The sequence below is a fragment of the Engystomops pustulosus genome, chromosome 4 (genome assembly GCF_040894005.1).
Source record: "Engystomops pustulosus chromosome 4, aEngPut4.maternal, whole genome shotgun sequence".
Taxonomy (NCBI): Eukaryota; Metazoa; Chordata; class Amphibia; order Anura; family Leptodactylidae; genus Engystomops; species Engystomops pustulosus.
Genome location: NC_092414.1, coordinates 186,285,859 through 186,295,401, shown reverse-complemented (window position 1 = coordinate 186,295,401; position 9,543 = coordinate 186,285,859).

Here is a 9,543-nt window from a genome sequence, read left to right as displayed (position 1 = left end):
ATTTATCAGCAAAGGATACAACGAAATTCCCCTCAACAACACAAAAATAAGTATCACAAATCTATGCAGGTCACAATTGCTGAGAAAGAAGGATGAAACAAACTCAATGGAAAATAGGATGGTCAACAATGATAACATAGAGGTCCCAATCATAACCCAATATACTCAAGACCGGGAAATTTTCAGAAAAATTGTAGCTCGTCACTGGAACATTTTATCCCAGGACAAAGTAATAGGCCAACATCTGTCAAAAAAACCTAAATTTATTTTTAAAAAAGCAAAGAATATTGGAGGGCTAGTAGCCCCGACCATCAAGGAACCTCGAAAACCCCAAATACAGTCCCAAAAGAATTTTCTACACAATAATGGTTTTTTCCCATGCACACAATGTCCAGCATGCAGAATTACCAAAAATAGAAAGGCAATTAAAACATTTGGACCTAATGAATGTAAGGAAAAATATAAAATCAAAAGCCAATTGACTTGCCATTCGAAAGGGGTTATATATTGTATTATATGCCCGTGCCAGAAACTATACATTGGCCGGACAAAACGGATGCTGAAAGATCGCATCAATGAACATCGACGTAATATTGAAAAACAAGTGGAAGATCATCCCCTATCAGACCACTATAAAAAATATCATCAAGGACATTTTGGAAAATCCGAATTCTTCGCCATAGAAAAAGTACCTCAAAGCTGGAGAGGAGGAAATTATATCTTCGATATGTCACGATCCGAGAGTAAATGGATTTTTCTACTCAACACTTTGGTCCCAAGTGGACTTAATAAAGAAATAGAATTGTTCGCGTTTATGTAAATACGAAGTACCATAATTACGGACCGAACTATACCATATATAATTCCCCATTTTTAAGAATATTTTTTAACACAATCAAATAAAAAAGTCCCCTTTTAACTTATAATTCAAATGTTATTTATATACATATTTTTATCAAATTAATAAAAGAGACAAATACTCTTCAATCTTACATTAAAAGCTGATATATACTCACCTGTAGTCCCAAGGCTGTAATTAGACAAGAGTATATAATATGCTGCCGGCACAGTGACAATCCACCCTGACGAAGGAGACAGTATCAGTCTTCGAAACGCGTCGGAGGATTTTTGTCCCTCTGGACCCACCGTAACCTGGTGACGTCACCATACGGAATCCACCAGATTTGTGATCGGAGTGTGCAGCTACCGTCCGGAGCTCCACTCCTCGTGCAGTCAAACGCTGTATAGCCTCTTGCTAAAACATCGAGCGGATTATTCCTAAGAAACAGCATCTTGATGGACTTCTGAACACAAGTACAACGGAATTTCTTTTCCTGGAAATCTACCCAGACAAAGGAACCTGCAGCAACAAAGGTACCACTATATACCATACATAAAGATATTTACAGTACCATCTATACCTGACTATATTTGTCACTTAGTATGTACTAATGATACCAAGTTGTCTAATCACCAAAAAAAAAGGTGAACAGTCCGATGAAAGTGAGCAGTGCGACCCTTAGTAAATGAGCCCCACTATGTGTGTTTAAAGGACATCTACCACCAAAATGAAGGATTGTAAACCAAGCACACTGACATACTGGTGTGTGCTCCCTCTGGTAGATGTCTGAGGGGCTCCAGGTTCAATAGATGTCAATGGAACCTGGAGCCCCTCAGGCTCATTTGCATGATTTTTAAAACCTTTTTTCTGTAAAAACAAAGGCCTAAGATTCATAATGAAGTACATATGCTGATAGAGGGGACACACACCAGCGTGTAAGTGTGCTTGGTTTACAATCCTTCATCCTGGTGGTAGATTTCCTTTAAATTACTCTGTACTACAGTACATACTACATACTAAAGCCAGGGAGAGAGCAAGGAGGGTTAACACTCGCTCACAGCCAAAGCAACATAGAAGTAACATAGTAACAGAACTCAGCAGTTTGTTTCTTTACAAATTAGAATTTCCGAATGAAGTGCATTAGAAAAGTGTTCACAACACTCCCCCATCCCCACATAATATCAAAAACAGGATCTGAGAGTGTCCAAAAATATCCCCAACGCCTATAGTAGGCCCCTCAGACCATTAGTATTACACATAAAAGTAATTGAATGATGAACTTCCATCCTGCTCCTATAACCATCTATTTATGAAAGCCGATCACATTCTCCACCCCGACTACTGTCCAGACCAGATCTCCCAATCAGTGTAGGAGATGTGGATGCTGCCCCTGGTCCGATTTATGTGCGTTCTGCAGCTGACCCCCCTTTCAGGCTGGATTCGCATGAACATATGTCCGCTGGGATGTAGTCGGGCAGGCATATGTCTGGTGCCTTGCAGAGAAGAGGGTGACCCCTCCCCACTCCATAGAAATGCATGGCTTACGGCCCGTACACATGGGGAAAGATAAGACATGTCCTATCTTTTTCCACATGCCACATGTGTGGCACCGTACCACTCTGTGCGGCCATGGCCGTCTATGGGGGACGTATGTACGGCTGCAAGCCCCCATGTGGTCGTGTGAATGTAGCCTCATACTGTAAATACTCGCATTTAAGCCGAGACTCCTAATTTTACCACTAAAAAAATTATTGACTTGAGTATAAGCCCCAGGGTAGGAAATGCAGCCACTACTACTAATAACATGTCCAGCAGCAGCTGCACCTCATTAATGAAATGTCCACATCAGATTTGCCTTTCAATGAAATGTCCCCATAAGATGTCCCCTTTAATGAAATGTCCCCATAAGATGTCCCCTTTAATGAAATGTCCCCATAAGATGTCCCCTTTAATTAAATCTCCCCTTATCAGATGTCCCCTTTAATTAAATCTCCCCTATCAGATGTCCCCTTTAATTAAATCTCCCCTATCAGATGTCCCCTTGAATGAAATGTCCCCATAAGATTTCCCCTTTAATGAAATGTCCCCTATCAGGTGTCCCCTTTAATGAAATGTCCAAATCAGATGCCTCTCTTTAATAAAATGTCCCCATCAGACGCCCCCTTGACATGTCTACAGCAGTGCTCCCCTTTACAGAATTTCTACAACAGCGATCGCTGGGCCGTTACACTATGACGTCACGTGGCCGCGACACCAATGCATCACAGTGTGTGTGCCCGGGCAGGAAAGAGAAACCGGAGCCGCAAGGCCGGGAAGAAGACGCCAAAGGTGAGTATAGAGTTTTTTATTTTTCAAAGACTGATGGCAGATCTTTATATAGGGCCCGGGTATGGGCGGCCTCACAAGCCAAAGGCCCTGAGAACGCGCCCATACCGCCTACATAAAGATTTTCTTCATCGTAGCAGATTAGGATTGATAAAGAAGCAGTGTTGATTTAGAGGAATCCGATATTGATATACCGTCTGGGTTCGGGTAAAAATTCCTTCCTGACTCCAATACAGCAGTTAGAATAAAAAGCTGGATCAACAATCATATATCTTATTCCCGTAACATGTGATATTTTTCCTTTCCATAAATGAATCCAGGGCAGGCCCCTCTTGGACTTGTCCAGGGTCTCAGCCATTACAACATGCTAGACTTACCATCATCTCAATGGTCTTAGAGTAAAGGATATCTCAGAGGACGTCACCTTGACATTGTTATAGACAAAGGTATAAAAAGACCATTGGCCTGATATCTGGACTGTCCATTCAGGTGTTACACGTTGAAATTAGATCAATCTTAATCTAAATCTTTTTTTTTTTTCAAATCAGAAGGAAGGAGCTACTTATCACGGTGATTTCTCTGGTCTTCACCCTTCTACCCCTGTACATGGATCTGGACTTTGCTGTAGGGTATTAACAGGCCTCTACGTCTAGGCGTGGTCCTATATTGGTGACCTAGGGTCAGGGAAGGATGTGGACAGCAATCAACGCAAGGTCAGGGCAGGAAGTTTATAAATGGTCATAGTCCAGGCAATAGGTCAGGGCAGGCAAAGCAAATGCATGAAGTCCAATAAGAAGCTGATGGTTCAAACACAGAACAAAGACCATCACCTCAGATCCCAGATGAGAGGTACTACCATCACTCCCTACAGCATTAGTTATGTGACCCACTGCTCAGGCAGGTGTCTCCCATGAAGATTTAGGCTGCCCTGTCATGCATAGCTTTTTCCTTTGGCTACAGATGGAAGGTCATGTGCTCCTAACAGTTAATGATCAATCTACCTTCCAGGATCTAAATGTTGTACTTATGAATAATATCATAGGGTCCTGGAAGGTAGATTGGTCATAATCAGTTAGGATCACATCATCTTCTGCATTTTATGGACAGGAATGGCAGCTGATAAGATAAAAAGACATTTCTGAACCAGGAGGCTTTACTTTACATTTTAAGAAAGTGCTACAGAATATTAAATAGATGTTTATTGGCAAATTACCAAATATCATAAAACATGAACTAAAGTCAGTGGTGGATTATAATATTTACGGTTTGGGCAGACTGTGGGTATAGCCAATCAAACCAACCACCAAATTTTATACTGAGAAGGACCTTCACCCATGAAATTCTTATACACCTGTTTCTGCTCTCATACACATGTAGACATGGGCAATTTCAAGGTCCCCCAAAGGTCCTGCAACCATAGATTGAAAGCAGACAGTAGGTTCCTCCATTCTCCGAGAAGCTTGATTCTAGTGGATATGTAGGAAATTAATTCCAGACTTGTAGGGGCTAAATATCCAGGCCAGAGCCCATGGCAGGCTTAATCCACCTCCGAGGAAAGTCCCCAAACCCTCTAATGCATGTAGCTGAGACTCTTTGGGGCTCATTTACTAAGGATCCGTCAGACGCATTTTCGGCGGGTTTCCCCAAGATTTCCATTTTGCTCTGAATTGCCCCGGGATTTTGGCGTACACGATCGCATCGGCGCCGGCTTGCATGCCACAGAAATCGGGGGGCATGGCCGTTGGACAACCTGAAGGATTCGGACAACACACAGGATTTAACAATTATAAATGTGTCGCAAGACACGCACTTACATGCACCGGGAAGAAGAAGGTGAAATTCGGCGGACCTGAGCAGGGAAGCGACGGATGCAGGAACTCGGGCACAAGTTCTTAGTGAATCGCGTCGAGCCCGAATCCTCGTCGGACAACATAAGTAAATTTGCCCCTTTGTGTCCTACCAGAGAGTAGTTTTTGACCAAGGGCCCCCTCTATGACCTCAATACTAATAAGGCATTCACAGAACCATGAACCTCGTGAATCAACCCCATTAAAATCACACATATTCCATTGTTGTCTGTGCCATGGCCAGAGGCTCTTGTTGTTACCAAGTAAACAGAGGAATTGATGTATTCTTCTAGGCAATAACCCCCCTTTAATAAGCTGCCATGTAGAGACACCATACACTTATGTCTCTGTAGTACAAATCTGAAGGGACTCTGCACAGAGCCAGTAACTTTATAACACACAATATAAAAATGTACAGCTTCCTACTGTATACAAATAAGAAAAGCATCAACACAAGTGTCAAGGTGGAATTCTATGGATGTGATAAATCAGATGTATAGAACTTCACAGCTCCAGAACATAGGCACTCCACATAATTCACCAGTCAATCAGTCATATTATTCCCCTTTCACTGTCCACCTACCCCTAGGCATTTTGTTGCTCATTAAGTCTCTGTCACATACAATACTGTAATACTTCCAGGATAGACAGAAACTTTTCATTTCCATCCTTGTTACTTTGTCACCAGAACAGGAACTAAGATTGAATGTCAGACTTATAATTAGCAAATGATGATGGTTCCAGAATAGAAACACAGCTCACATTGGAAATGGCCTTTCATACGTACTAGAATTAGAGATAAGAATAAACGTTGCCAATAAATCAACCCCAATTATTTTCTAAACCAACATGTCAGCAGTAGGCAAACCAAACCCAACTGATCGAAATATCATCCCATGCCAGGATCCCTGTAGGTCTTTATAAAAATAGCAAAAATGTTGGAAATTGGAATTGTTAAATATTGTAACAGTCACCATGTTTCCTGCAACCTTAAAGAGAACCTGTCACCATATTTTTCACAAATACAGCCAGTGGCAGGTTCCCCTAGAGCCCTAGTAATTATGTGACACCATACTTTTAGCTAAAAATGGTTCCCCTCAGATTTCCATTGATCCAACTCTATCATTTTACCTGGTATTCCTGGATATCTAAATAGCGAGTCAAGGTGGGCGTGGCCTCCTCGGGCTGTATCCAGCAGCTCCTCCCCATGCTTCATGTCATGTGACCAGGGTGACATCATTGCAGGTCCTTTAGCCTCCTAACATTAACAAACTGTACACCAAACATACATCTCATGAAATCACAGCATATCATATCACATGAAATCATAGCAGCCTGCAAGGAGAGGAGTAGAAGTCCATGCAGGCACGCTGTGATTTTTTATGTGCACAGGGTACAGTTTGCTAATGTTAAGAGGCTAAAGGATCTGTGATGATGTCACCCTGGTCACAAAACATTAGGCCTCACCACCCCTATAAAACTTCTCAGCACATACACAAGCATGGGACTATGAGACTTTTTATGGGACTTTTTGCAAAAGTCTCAAGTCTTTGACTCGTCCTGTGAGACTATTTAGCAGTGAAAAGTCCCAAAACCCCCCAATGTTTTGAGATTTTTTTACACCAAAAATGCCCAGTAAAATCCAATGATATATAACCCCCAGAGAATTGTTCCAAGAAGCCGCGTACAGCCAAACGCAGTGATGACCACATAACCTGCCAAGGCAGGTGCAGGACATGTGATGTAGACATGTGACCAGCGGCCATCTTATGCCCTGTGACTCCTCTAAAGGGACAAGGTTCCAGGTTTGATTAAAGGGCCAGTAGCATTTTAATTTTTCATTACTGTCCACAACTTTTTCTGCTAAGGGGAGCAAAATTTTAAATAACAACTAAAAACATATTAGCTTATATTTTGACAACCCATTTGAATATGAATTATGCTTATTCCTAGAATACCCTTTTTTAATGTTTTCTACTATGGATGGTAAAAGGTTGGCACTCTAGTAGGAACATAGCACAGTAACATTATCTCCATTTTTATTTAAAGCAAATCTGCCACCAGGATGAAGGATTGTAAACTAAGCACACTGACATACTGGTGAGAGCCCCCTCTGGCAGGTTCTGTTTTTCTTTTAGCTTTGTAGGACCTTGTTTTTACAATAAAAAGGTTTCTCAAATTATGCAAATGAGCTTCAGGGACTCCAGGCTCCATAGATGTCAATGGAGCTTGGAGCCCTGATGGCCGATCTGCATAACTTTTAAAACCTCTTTTTCTTAAAAACAAAGGCATACAAAGCTACAAGAAGAGCATCTTCTGCCAGATGGGGGCACATACGAGTATGTCAGTCTGCTTGGTTTACAATCCTTTATCCTGGTGGTGGATTTCCTTTAACAAAAACATCTTGTCAAAACTTGCTTTGGGGTTGTGTTCACACATCCCGGTTGATGCGCCACATGTTTTGCATGTAAACCATGATTGAGAAAAGCCCCTCCCATTCCAATCGAAGTGCATTACACTACACAATCCACCCGGTATGTAGGAACGCATCCTGTTTTATTTTTTCTAATTTTGTCTTTAGATGTGATTGGTCCAGCTGTTAGTCTTGCCACTTCTACCACATTATACCAGACGCCTAGTCATACCAAGACGTCATTCCACAAGTTTCCATGTTTATACAATAACTGTATATATGTATATGTATACATTCCCTCCGAGGAAATTGGTAAGATAGTAAGCAATCCATGATTACTTGCAATTAAGCGAACATTAAATCTCCAATTAAAGTATTATCACAATCCCACTTATCGATTCAAACAGCGATGCCTATTTAGTCTCTAACTTGACACTTAATAGGACACCTGAAGCAAGTTAATTAGATGATAATTACCAAAAGAGAATGTAATTTGACACAGTGCTCTCGTTCCATGCCAGTTCAGTGGGTAAATGTGCCTTTCAACCAAGAAACAATTAAGCTGAATGTATTACATTATCTGGAATGCAAATATACATTGCACTATTTACATAAATCCCCCTGAAAATATTATTACCTTTAATATAGAAGCTGAAGAAATGACTTACACAAACAATTAGCAGTGGCCAATTAATCTGCCATTAGCGCTATGTAAAATGATTTGGATCATGTCGTGAGCAGATTCACAGTACAGTCACACTCATCGGGCTCCTGCAGGGAAAGAAGGTTACACTATTAAGGGGCAGATTTATGAATATTTGGCGCTGTGGGAGATATGTCAATAAACTGAGTGAAGTATTAAGATATTTAGGGAATATCTTAGGGCACTTCTGCATTAGGATATGTCACTTATTTTTAGTACAAATTAGGCCCGGAACATGTACATAAGGGGCCTACCCCAAATCACCATATGGTATTAATGCAGCCAACTTCATACATGTAATACACAGCAGACACATGGTGCCAATAGCCGTGATCAGGGCTGGCACATGTTTGATCACAGTAACCTAAGGTGCTTGAAAAAGTAGTTAAAAACAAAAGTTAAAAGGGGCTGTTTGGGCTTTTTACAAATTTTGACAAATTTTTTAAAAACTCTTAGGGGCTATACAAACAATCTCACTTCCTCCGGTGCTCCTGATCTCCTGTGGCGCACTGCTGGCCTCTGCCGCTCGCCTGCCACACATTGAGACAGATGCTGTAGCAGACATAGGACAGTGTAAAAAACAGAGCCAGAGGACACCGTGAGAAAACAGGAGCACAGGGGAGGTGAGATTTATATCTAGTTTTATATCTATAGTCCTCCCAAGCCTATATATTAGTTAAAGAAAACCAACCATGAGGAATGTTCCATCAGAAGTAGATGTGATGGTAGATTCCGCCTGCTGCCTATGCCCTAATCTGTAATTTAATAATCCTGGAACCTAACCGGACTCGTTAGTAACTTTATTCTGGTAATATGTAAATTAACTGCAGAAGAAATTCAGGTGCAAAACAATACAAGTACAGGTGGTCCCCTACTTAAGGACACCCGACTTACAGGCAACCCATAGTTACAGACAGACACCTCTGACCTCTGGTGAAGTCTCTGGATGCTTTACTATGATCCCGGGATTGCAATAATCAGCTGTAAAGTGTCTGTAATGAAGCTTTATTGATAATCCTTGGTCCCATTACAGCAAAAAATGTTTAAACTCCATTTTACAATTGGATCTACAATTATAAAATATACAGTTCTGAGTTACATACAAATTCAACTTAAGAACAAACCTCCGGACCCTATCTTGTACATAACCCGAGGACCGCCTGTAAAGCATAAGGCTGTCCCTCTCTTTCTCAGAAGGCTGGTACCCTGGACACAGGCCAGGAGTTCAGGATCTATGGCAGATAATCCCACCTCAGCTTCTTCTTCTGGTTGCTCAGGTAGACTGTCAGTCTTCTCCTCCATACTCGGTTCCCTAACTGCAGGACACTATGGACTGGGACTGTTTTCTTTTATACTTTCTACCAGAGGAGGCGTAGTTATATTTTAGCACAAAAACAATGACAAGGCATTCTCC